Genomic DNA, 11,630 nt, shown 5'->3' with positions numbered 1-11,630 from the left:
ATATTAATAATGGATATGATAGAGTTATTTAAAATGTTCTCAGATACAAACTACATAGATGTGAGATCTTTCTTTACCTTAGAGGAGGGAAGTAGGACTAGAAATCATGGCAGGAAGATTAGAAAGCAAGGCTGCAGGTTAGATATAAGAAAATATTTCTTTAGTCATAGGGTGGTAGACTTCTGGAATGCATTGCCAGAGACGGTTGTAAATAGCACTAGTTTGACAATGTTTAAAAACAGATTAGATAAGCACTTAAATTTATTAGATTTATAATTGCGTATAGCACTGCATGATAGTTTTTATAAGAAATTTACTATAGTTAAACAAGACATGATCCCCTATGTATGGGGATCACAGATTATAGAGGAATTCGCTGCAGGACTTAGCCCTGTTAATGGGCCAAATATTTAAATTAGTATATAATGTATTGTGTACTTGTAAGTGTATCTTTAAGTACTGATGACTAGGTTGTCGACTGATACAGGATAACTAGATGAGCTGGTGGCCTTTGTTTATCTATTATTTATGTTATGTTATGTTGTAATAGGAGTGTACGGTGTACATATGTATATATAGTATTTAAGAAAGGAGAGTGTAGACTAAGAGGAAGGTAACCTCTTGTCACGATTCCTCTGTTCATCACTCATCATTCCTGTTGTGAAGCACAAAGGTATTATTACGTGTTTCCCAAGATGATGTTTTGTGAGTCTTTCAATCAATACTTAATTTAAGTGTCTAGTGTCTTGTAACGTGGTGCAGTTTTGTTACTTGTATTTATTTTTCCACCTGCTGATATGACATATCTTGTGAATGATACTCCTATATATTTCTAATGGCAACAATACTGATATATAAAATGCATAATGTATCGACTTGTTTTCCTATCAGTTGAAAGAGATGCTATCTGGTTTGCAAGTGACAATTAGTCAACTTTGTGCATGCATACGTCTGAGGTGATATGATGCCACAATATTTGCATGGAAATACTAGTAGTAATGTGTCTGACACACTATTCATCAGGTGGGCTGTGGTGTTACATGCTAAAGATATTTACATTCTGTGTGTAGATAGATAGATAGATAACTTGGTAATTTGTTAGGTTCATTCATACGTAAATTGACAACATTTCGATGGTGTATACACTGCTATAACAATAAACTTATCAATCAATCAATAAACATCAATCATTTGGCATGTATCAGACTAGAGACTTTGTCTGCGTCCTCAAGATAAATCAACACATACTGATTAGCCTGTGTGATAAAATTACTTCGTCTAGGAACATTTGTAGCATGTATAACAATGATTTAGCGACCTTTTAGCGACTTTTCAAGGTGGATCTGGTGACGTAGAATATTTCCATTGGCAACTCCCCAACCACCATGCCGCCAGTGACCATGCATTAGAATATATTCCTTGCCCACTTAAGCTCCTCTCAGTGAAAGGGTGAGTCTATTAATAGAGTGGAGGTAACAAACATGATGGGTGATGGGACGGTAATGGGGCGGATAATTGACTAAGCTATATAATAATGCACTGAAGGGTGACGTGAGTAGTGAGTGGATAGTGAAGGGTGGTTAATTAATGGTGCCTCATTAGTGATGGACGGTGATGGGACAGTGACAGGGTGACAGGCTGTACCAGGAAGGTGTGTGCATTGAAGGAGTCACATGTGGACAGTTAGCTGGTGGAGGGTAGTTAAGGTAGTTAATTAGGCGTATGGTAGTTATAATGCGGGAGGTGTGTACTGTAGGTGTTATGTGTGTGTTCCTCTCTCTCTCTCTCTCTCTCTCTCTCTCTCTCTCTCTCTCTCTCTCTCTCTCTCTCTCTCTCTCTCTTGCCAGACGTCAGTTTTCTCAACACGTGGATCTGTGTGTCTTGAGTCACTTCATTATATTGTGAGGCGGCTGCGAGGCGTATGGGCTGACTGAAACCTCGTGAGCATGGATGGGCGATAGATGTGTACGGCAGTGGTGTGGAGCTGTTGACGCCGCCCATAGCTTTGTGTGTGTGTGTGGTAAGTGTGTGTGTCATTTCTGGTCTCCTCTCCTCCTCCCTCTCTCTCGTGCCGTCTGGTCTGGTGTGGTCTCCTTGCTGTGTCTCGTCTTGTTGACCAGCGTCTGAGGTGATATGCTGCAAGGTGGCATGGAAATACTAGTAGTGGTGTAAAGCTGACACACTGCCCTTCATGATGGCGAAGGTGGGCGGGTGTGGGTGTTGGCGGTGCTGGTGGAGATATGGGTACACATGCTATGTGGAGATAGATGAATGGCTCAACAATGAGCCTGGTAATTTGGTTGGGTTCATTCATACATATTGACAACGTTCGATGGTGTATATGTTACACTCGTTTGTGAATTGCATTTCATGAAATGGCAAACCAATTCATGAAATGAACCTAACCTAACTTCAACCTAACCTAACCTCACTCCTAATCTAACTATCCTACACTGTCTCATCAACTCTAACCATTTCATGAAATGGCCACCTTGAAATTTCATGAATGGGTTGTTAGGTTAGTAGTTCATTCATATTGTTTGCCCATTTCATGAAATGGGCAATTTCACAAACGGGTGTAACTATACACTGCTACAACAATAAACTTATCAATCAATTAAGTAAACATCAATGAGATTTAAAGCGAGTGATGAGAGTGTGAAGAACAGCAGGGAGGGGAGGTGGAGAGGAGACGAGCAGGCGAGACAAGTTTGTGTGCGTCACTGACAGGATAAACTCTCCGTGTCAAGGCCCCATCACACCAGAGGCGGTCCTTACACGCGCAGCAGCTTCTCAACACGTTCATAACATTTTTGAGGACGTAGTGAGACGTGGTGGAATTGCGAAATCCTCCACTGCTACGTATCTACCAAGCCTTTACTGCGTACGTCCCTTGATATCCGACCTTAGCGATTTTTCAAGGTGGAGCTGGTCCTTGCTCCATGCCGTCCTCAGCACGTCCTGGAGATTTTTGCAGGACGTATTAAGGACGGGCTGTGGTGTGATGCGGGTTCGATCCGCCATTTTTCGGTCTTTTGGCGTTAACTCAAAGGAATGATACACAACTCACCAACAACCTTCGTGTGTGTGTGTGTGTGTGTTCACTGTTTGATCTGGTGCAGTCTCTGACGAGACAGCCAGACGTTACCTCAGAACGAGCTCAGAGCTCATTATTTCCGATCTTGGGATGTTGAGACCAGGCACACAGACACACACGGGACAACAACGTCTCATTTCATCCCGACACTCACTGGGTGAACACTCTGAAAGAGACACACCCAAATATCTCCACCCGGCCATCGAACCCTGGTCATCTGGCTTGCCAGCGTCAACCAATGAGCTACCGGGGTGTGTGTGTGTGTGTGGACGAGGGCGTGGATCGTCGCGTTGCATGAAGAAATATGTGGCATGTTGTCAGCTGCCTCTGAAGGAGGCAGATTTGTCTGGTCGTCAGTGGAGAGATTGTCATCTGATTTCTCCAGCTTGTTCTGTCAAGGCATTGTGTAAGTGTTATGTTGTAGTTCCTTCATTTCTACTCAGCTGAGAATTATTGTTTTAATCATCTACACTGTGAGTTACAACACACGTATTATTGCCTTCTGTGTCATTGTTCATGATTCACTATTACATCACTGTGTCACTGATTATGTATAAGTGGGCATTAAGAATTATCTGGTACATTATGATGTTTAGATCGGTTATCCTTAACAGCCTGTATGTCAGAAAATAACAATTATTATTATGATGGCTACATGTCTTGCTGCATGTTTTTGTTTACATTTCAATATATATGGTGTATTTACTACCAAGTAGTAGTTGTTAAGGGTAGTAGTAGTATAGTAGTAGTAGTATGGTCTTCTTACAGTATTCAAGGTGTGATGTAGACTTCTTGTCTTTCTGTGTCACAACTGTTCTTCTTGTGTCTCAAGAAAGATCACATGTCTTTTTTCTGTTGTGAAGCACAAAGGTATTGTTACGTGTTTCCCAAGATGATGTTTTGTGAGTCTTTCAATGCAATACTTAATTTAAGTGTCTGGCCAGTGTCTTGTAACGTGGTGCAGTTTTTGTTACTTGTATTTATTTTTCATACCTAATGATATGACGATATCTTGTGAATGATACTCCTATATATTTCTAATGGCAACACAATATCTCTTGATATAATAAAATGCATAATGTATCGACTTGTTTTCCTATCAGTTGAAAGAGATGCAAAACAATATCTGGTTTGCAAGTGAAGCGAAATTAGTCAACAATTTGTTGCATGGCGCCACAGCGTCTGAGGTGATATGATGCCACAATATAGTGGCATGGAAATACTAGTAGTAATGTGTAAACTGACACACTGCCCTCCATGATGGCGAAGGTGGGCAGGTGTGGGTGTTGGCGGTGCTGGTGGAGATATCTACATGCTTGTGTGTAGATAGATACACAATAAGCTGGTAATTTGATAGGTTCATTCATACGTAAATGGACAACAGTTCGATGGTGTATACACTGCTACAACAATAAACTTATCAATCAATCAATTAAACATCAATGAGATTTAAAAGGCGAGTGATGAGAGGGTGGCTCTCTCGAGACAAGTTTGCTCTGCGTCACTGGGAGGATAAACTCCTTATTAGAGTCAACGGGGCCCTATACTGATTAGCCTATGTGTAAGTCAAGACAATTACTTCGTGTAGGAACATTTGTAGCATGTACAACAATGATTTAGCGACCTTTTTGCGGCTTTTCAAGGTGGATCTGGTGACGTACAATATTTCCATTTGGCAACTGCCCACCACCACCACCACCACCACCGCCAGTGACCAGACGTCCATTTCCTCACCAGACACGAGACCTGTGAACACGGTGACCGCCCCACTTGCCCCACCTAGTCCACCAGCTCCACCTGCTCAGTGAAAGGGTGAGTCTATTAATAGAGTGGAGGGAACAAACATGATGGGACAGTGATGGGACGGTAATGGGGCGGATAGTTTAATAGAAAGCTGTATAATAATGCACTGAAGGGGTGACGTGACGTGTGGGAGTGAGTGGATAGTGAAGGGTAGTGAATTAATGGTGCCACAGTGTCATTAGTGATGGGACGGTGATGGGACAGTGACGGGGTGGACAGGCTGTACTAGGAAGGTGTGTCGTGCATTGAAGGAGTCACATGTGGACAGTTAGCTGGTGGAGGGTAGTTAAGGTAGTTAATTAGGCGTATGGTAGTTATAATGCGTAGGGAGGGTGGTTGTGTACTGTAGGTGTTATGTGTGTGTGTCTCTCTCTCTCTCTCTCTCTCTCTCTCTCTCTCTCTCTCTCTCTCTCTCTCTCTCTCTCTCTCTCTCTCTCTCTCTCTCTCTCTCTCTCTCTCTCTCTCTCTCGTGTCGTCTGGTCTGGTCTGGTGGTCTCCTTGTTGTGTCTCGTCTTGTATGAGCGTCTGAGGTGATATGATGTCTACAAGTTAATGGCATGGAAATACAGTATAGTGTTGACAAGGCCTTAATTTACGGCACATCTCATCTCTCTCTCTCTCTCTCTCTCTCTCTCTCTCTCTCTCTCTCTCTCTCTCTCTCTCCTTTGATTTTATATGACACAAAGTTACGCAACGGGTTCGATCCGCCATTTTTCGGTTTTTGGCGTAAACTCAAAGGAATGATACACAACTCACCAACCTTCGTGTGTGTGTGTGTGTGTGTGTGTGTGTGTGTGTGTGTGTGACGAGGAGCGTGGGATCGTCGCGTTGCATGCTCAGTGTTGTCGTGGACGGGCATGAATATTTGTTGCAATTTTGACCCCAATTGCAGACAAACTGAAAATCAGTTGTGTGGCCACAGACAACTGCACATTTGCACTCATGGCTACGGTCAGGAACAAACTGAATGACACTGTTGCATCACTCAACGATGATACACCACGCGGAGAGGCAAAAATGGCTACAATACCCTGTTGCATCGTATTGTATCACAGTGTGATACGCAACGATGAAACGATGCTCTAGTTTCAGTTACACGGGTTACTAAGGGTAGTTTGAAGGTTCAAGAGAGAGATTAACGTGATTTCTCCGTTATCAACAGCGAAAACACTCTTAATAACCATGCTTGTCGTTTTGGAGCCTTTGAAAATAGTGGCCACATAACCACTATTTTTAAAAGGCTCTAGTTTGAGTCACACGGGTTGTTAAAGGAGTTTAATGATTCTAGTGACATATTAATATGATTTCTACATTATCAACAGTGAAAATACTCTTAATAACCAAGCTTGTCATCTCTGTGGTCTTTGAAAATAATATCTTTATCATCACTACTATATTTAAAAGGCTCTAATTTCAGTCACACGGGTTTCTAAGGGTAGTTTGAAGGTTCAAGAGACAGATTAACATGATTTCTCCGTTATCAACAGCGAAAACACTCTTAATAACCATGCTTGTCGTTTCTGGAGCCTTTGAAAATAGTGGCCACATCATCTCTATATTTAAAAGGCTCTAGTTTCAGTCACACGGGTTTCTAAGGGTAGTTTGATGGTTCAAGAGACACATTAACATGATTTCTACATTATCAATACCAAAACACTCTTAATAACCATGCTCGTTATCTCTGTGGCCTTTTGAAATAATTGAAATAATGGCCGCATCACCTCTATTTTCAAAACTCTAGTTTGAGTCATACGGGTTGTTAAGGGTAGTTTAATGGTTCTAGTGACAGATTAACATGATTTCTACGTTATCAACAGCAAAACACTCTTATTAACCAAGCTAGTTATCTTTGTGGCCTTTTGAAATAATGGCCACATCACCTCTATTTTGAAAAGTCTCTAATTTCAGTCAAACGAGTTTCTAATGGTAGTTTGAAGGTTCAAAAGACAGATTAACATGATTTCTACGTTATCAACAGCAAAACACTCTTAATAACCAAGCTCGTTATCTCTGTGGCCTTTGAAAATAGTGGCCACATAACCTCTATATTTAAAAGGCTCTAGTTTCAGTTACACGGGTTACTAAGGGTAGTTTGAAGGTTCAAGAGAGAGAGTAACGTGATTTCTCCGTTATCAACAGCGAAAACACTCTTAATAACTATGCTTGTCGTTTTTAGAGCCTTTGAAAATAGTGGCCACATAACCACTATTTTTAAAAGGCTCTAGTTTGAGTCACACGGGTTGTTAAAGGGAGTTTAATGATTCTAGTGACATATTAATATGATTTCTACATTATCAACAGTGAAAATACTTTTAATAACCAAGCTTGGTGTAGGGGCAGCGACGTCAGATGGCTTGCAACGATTTTTATCTGATCAGTTTTATCGTTCAGATAAACAGTTACGTCTAGGGCCGGCCTAACTAATAGATTCACTGACTGACTGATATTTGGACTGACTGATTGATTGACTGACTGATTAAATTAATAAAATACTAACTAAATGACTGACTATCTGGCTGACTGACTATTTGGCTAACTGACTGAATGACTGAATGATTGACTAACTGACTGTCTGACACACTGGTTGATTGTCTGTTTGACAAACGGCGCCTGTCCTTGGCAGAAAAAGCATCGCGCGGTACGAAGGCGCTTATGTATGTGGTGCGCGTGGCCAGGCACGTGTTGCCGTACGCGAGTGTGCACGTGTAGGGACCTGACAAGTGTGTAGAGAACCAATGAAGACGACAGAGGCAAAGGGAATCGGATAAGCGCCTGACACCACGTATATGTCACCCACGATTCCACCCACGCCCACGCCCGTGCTACGTGGGTCCGAAAGCGTGTAGGTTGGGAGGATGTGTCGTCAGGGACTCCCGGTTGACACGAAACAGTAGGCGAAGGTTGGCGATGCAATTGATGAGCCGTTGTGTCCTCGCCTATCACTGACACACTCCCGTTCATGAGGGCGAAGATGAGCAGGTGCGGGAACTGGCAGTGGTTGTGGTGGTGGTGGTGGTGGTAGTGGCGGTGGTGGTATTTATATGCTTGTGTGAAGATAGATGGATAAGCGGGTAATTTGATGGGTTGATAGATACGGAAATGGACAGTTGGACAAACAAACAGATAGATGGATAGGCAGGCAGATAGATAAGTCAATAAATTCGTATATAAATAACAATATAGATGTGTATGTAGATAGAAAAAAGTCTATATTCCTCTACTTAGTGTCCTGTCACCCTGGTTTATTGTCAGAAATACTCGTATATCAGGCGGTAGAAATAGAGAATGAGAAAAATAGTACAGTCTGCCTTTTAAGCACCTTGTTTATTGCCTCGCGGAGTTGCCAACACTCGCTGTACAACAAGATACAATTTAATATTTCCTGCTTTGACAAATAACAAAAGCTGGACACGATAACGAAGAGGAAGATGTCACAATAACCAATAAATCGACATGTGGTATTTGTATAAGCATAGCGTCTCATTAATAAGAGATTTAGTAACAGATAGTTATCATAAACATATATACATGCGTCCTGTCTTCACAGACAACCTTTTGCTACGGCAGTAGTCTTTTAGCGGTGGTGGTGGTGACAGCAGTTGTGGCGGTGGGCTATACTGACCCATGCACACCCACACCCAGAGACACACACACACACACACACACACACACACACACACACACACACACACACACACACACACAAAATAAAGTGAAGTGTTGCTATATTACCGACAGTTTTCAAGAAGCACCAGCACCAAGAGACGCAGTGGCAAGCCTTCACCACAACACTCCACACTGCCTAATCTTCGTCTATTAAAGGTATTTATAAGGCTATTCAGTTAAGGTTAGGTTTTCTTTACATATGAGAGTGAAAACAGTACGCAAATATTTTCAAGTAATGGTATAAGGACCATCAAAAAGAGCAAGGCGTCTGTATTACCCTCTCATATTTGTTTCCTTCATTTACCATAGGCCAAACATGTGTCAGAATGCAGCCACCAGTCTAACATTTCATATAGCCTAGTCAAAATTTCTCTCTGTGGCTTAATTTTAGTTTGGTGAGATGATAAAGACTATATATGGATGTCCTGCCGCCACTGTTCCCGGGTTTTCTCCGGGCCGCCTCCCCCCGGCGGTCCCCTAGCCATCACCCTACCCACGCCATCACCCTTCTATCGCCAGCCTGCTGGGTCAAATACTTTTTTTTCGAATATTTCCTGACGGTAATATTGCGCTTCCATGGTATGTTTTATGGTTTCTATAAATGTTTCGTCGTGTTTGAAGTGTGTTCCGCGCCTGTGCTGGGTAAATATGTGGCGTTTAGTGGTGTTTTATGGCGTATGTTAAAGGCTTTTAACGCTCAAAATTTCCCACCTGGAGTTTTGAGCTTTTTCATTTCAAGGTATAAGTGGGCCTTTATGGTAGCAAAAGAGTGCCTGTCCTCTTTTAAGTGTGAAATCAATCTAATGAGTGAAATATGTGGACTTTGAAATGGTGTTTGGGGCTGTTGTAAAAAGCTCTTATTTTTCATTATTTTATTTGCTCACGTTTCTGCTTCTCGGTCTAACTCGCTGTAGAATGCCCTAAAAGATAGCTCAGACTCCCAGAAGTGTGATAAAATACTTGCCAAGTGAAAATGGCTTGACTTTACAGGACGTTTTAAGAGATTTATGGGTTAAAATGTTTTTGTACTTTTAACGTACTTAATTTAGACCTTTTTTAAAAACCAGTTAAGCTGGAGATATTTTGATATTTTGAAAATTAGTTTAAGTATTTATCACGTCATAAAATAACAAGCATTTGGCCGTGGCTTCGTTTTTCTAAAAGTCATTTTGAAATCAAATGATTTACGTAATTTAGCCGAGTCCCCCGTTCCCGTTCTCTCGGATGACCACAGCCCACCCAGGTAGTGACTCACCATAGGCCCAGGGTTGGCGCCACTTTTCCAAATCCGCAGTTCGTCAATATTTTGCCTAATATCTAGTGATTTCTACGTGTTTTCGCGTGTTTCGAGGTTCAGGTGTGTAGATAATTGTAGCAGGAGGAGGAAGAAAGGAGAAATAAAGGAGGATAAGGAGGAAGAAAGGAGAAATGGAGGAGGAAGAGGAGCAGCAGCAAAGCTACAATACTTAAGTCACCCTCCATTTCCTGAATTTTTGTCTAATATCTAACATTTTGATGTGTTTCTAGGCTCAGACGTGTGGATGGAAGGAGTAGGAGGAAGAAGAAGGAGTAACAATGGAGAAGGATGAAGACAAAATGAGAAATAAAGGTGGAATAGGAGAAGCCAAGGTGTAATATTTAGGTAAGTGTCTCTTTTAATCCTAACGTTGTTTATAATGCATACTGTTGGTTTTGGGATAGATTTGGGGTATTTTAAGCTTGTTCATTAGTGTTGCAGACTGTTTGGAGTGTTATAAGTATGCTTTGGGGTTCATTTCGTTTGTTTTCAGTATATGTTAGATCTTTTAGGTATATTTTACGTATTTTGAGAGTGTTGATTGAGGTGTGTGTAAATATTAGCATGTTTTGAGTGTGGTTTGGGAGAACTTTGAGGGGTTGGTTGGTGTTCTGAGTGGGGTTTGTGTTTGTTATGAGTGTTATAAGTGGTGGGGGGTGTTAGTGGTCTTTTGGGTGTGTGTGGGGTTATTTCAGTAAATATTGGGTGTTTCTAGTGAGTTTGGAGGTATTTTAACCTGTTCTGTGTTTTCTTAGTGTGTTTTGGGATGTTATTGAGTTTTTAAGAGGGTTTGGGTATGTGTGGTTTGTCGTGGGTGTGTGTAAGAGTGAATTGGGCCTATACAAGGATTTTTCAGTATGTTTTGAGGCCATCAACAGGCTAGCTCAGTGTCAGTGGGCCCTTATAACAAGTGTCCATTATTGATTACCCGCTTCGTTCCCAGGTGACGACAGGCAGAATGAGGTGGACGTGGCGGAGGCTGTGGGCGGTCAATTCACGGCGCAGATTACCCACACCTTGCACCACGCTGACTGCCCGCCGCTGTTCACTAAAGTCGGGCAAGCCTGTGTCTCCGTGTTCTGCCCTGGATATAGGAGTAAAGGAAGTTGTGGTTTTGTTGTTGTTGTTTGTTTTCTGTTAAGATTTGTTTGCTCTCTCTCTCTCTCTCTCTCTCTCTCTCTCTCTCTCTCTCTCTCTCTCTCTCTCTCTCTCTCTCTCTCTCTCTCTCTCTCTTCTCTCTTCTACTTCTACTACTACTACTACTACTACTACTACTACTACTACTACTACTACTACGTTCTTTGAGTGAGGATAGGTAGTGTCAGGTCACGACGCGTTACGTCAGCAGGTTCCCACGCCTGTCCCTTCTTGCATATATTCTGACCTGCTCTGTTTGGTGAGGTGACGTGGGGCAAGGCTTACCCACCAGTTGTATGGCTCTATCGGGGCGATGTGATGCAGCTGAACATTCATTTATCCTTCTACGCCACCCTCGTGCAACACTTCAACCACCACCGTCAGTGTGTGTGTGTGTGTGTGTGTGTGTGTGTGTGTGTGTCTATGATATTGGTAACTTGGGTGTCTGTAATGTGTTTTGGGTGAGCTTTTTATATTTTGAGGTGTTGCAGGGTGTTTTGTGTTAGTTTTGAGTGATTTAAGTTGTTTGTGTGTGTGTCAGTTGTGTATGGTGTGTTTTGTGGTGTGGTGTCAGTATTGGTGCATACTGTGTGCTTGTAGTGAATTGTAAGTGCGTTTATTGGTACTATG

The 11,630-nt window shown here is 42.0% G+C and overlaps 1 long non-coding RNA gene across 1 annotated transcript; it reads left to right on the top strand.

Moving 5' to 3' along the window:
* The first annotated feature begins 4,854 nt into the window (after positions 1-4,854).
* Positions 4,855-10,147, top strand: LOC123502355. The gene is made up of 3 exons (XR_006673971.1): positions 4,855-4,909; positions 8,639-8,722; positions 10,094-10,147. It is a non-coding gene; the product is annotated as an uncharacterized LOC123502355 (long non-coding RNA).
* Positions 10,148-11,630: the final 1,483 nt, after the last annotated feature.

The sequence above is a fragment of the Portunus trituberculatus genome, chromosome 11, assembly GCF_017591435.1.
Source record: "Portunus trituberculatus isolate SZX2019 chromosome 11, ASM1759143v1, whole genome shotgun sequence".
NCBI lineage: Eukaryota > Metazoa > Arthropoda > Malacostraca > Decapoda > Portunidae > Portunus > Portunus trituberculatus.
This window is presented reverse-complemented; position numbering and strand designations above follow the sequence as displayed.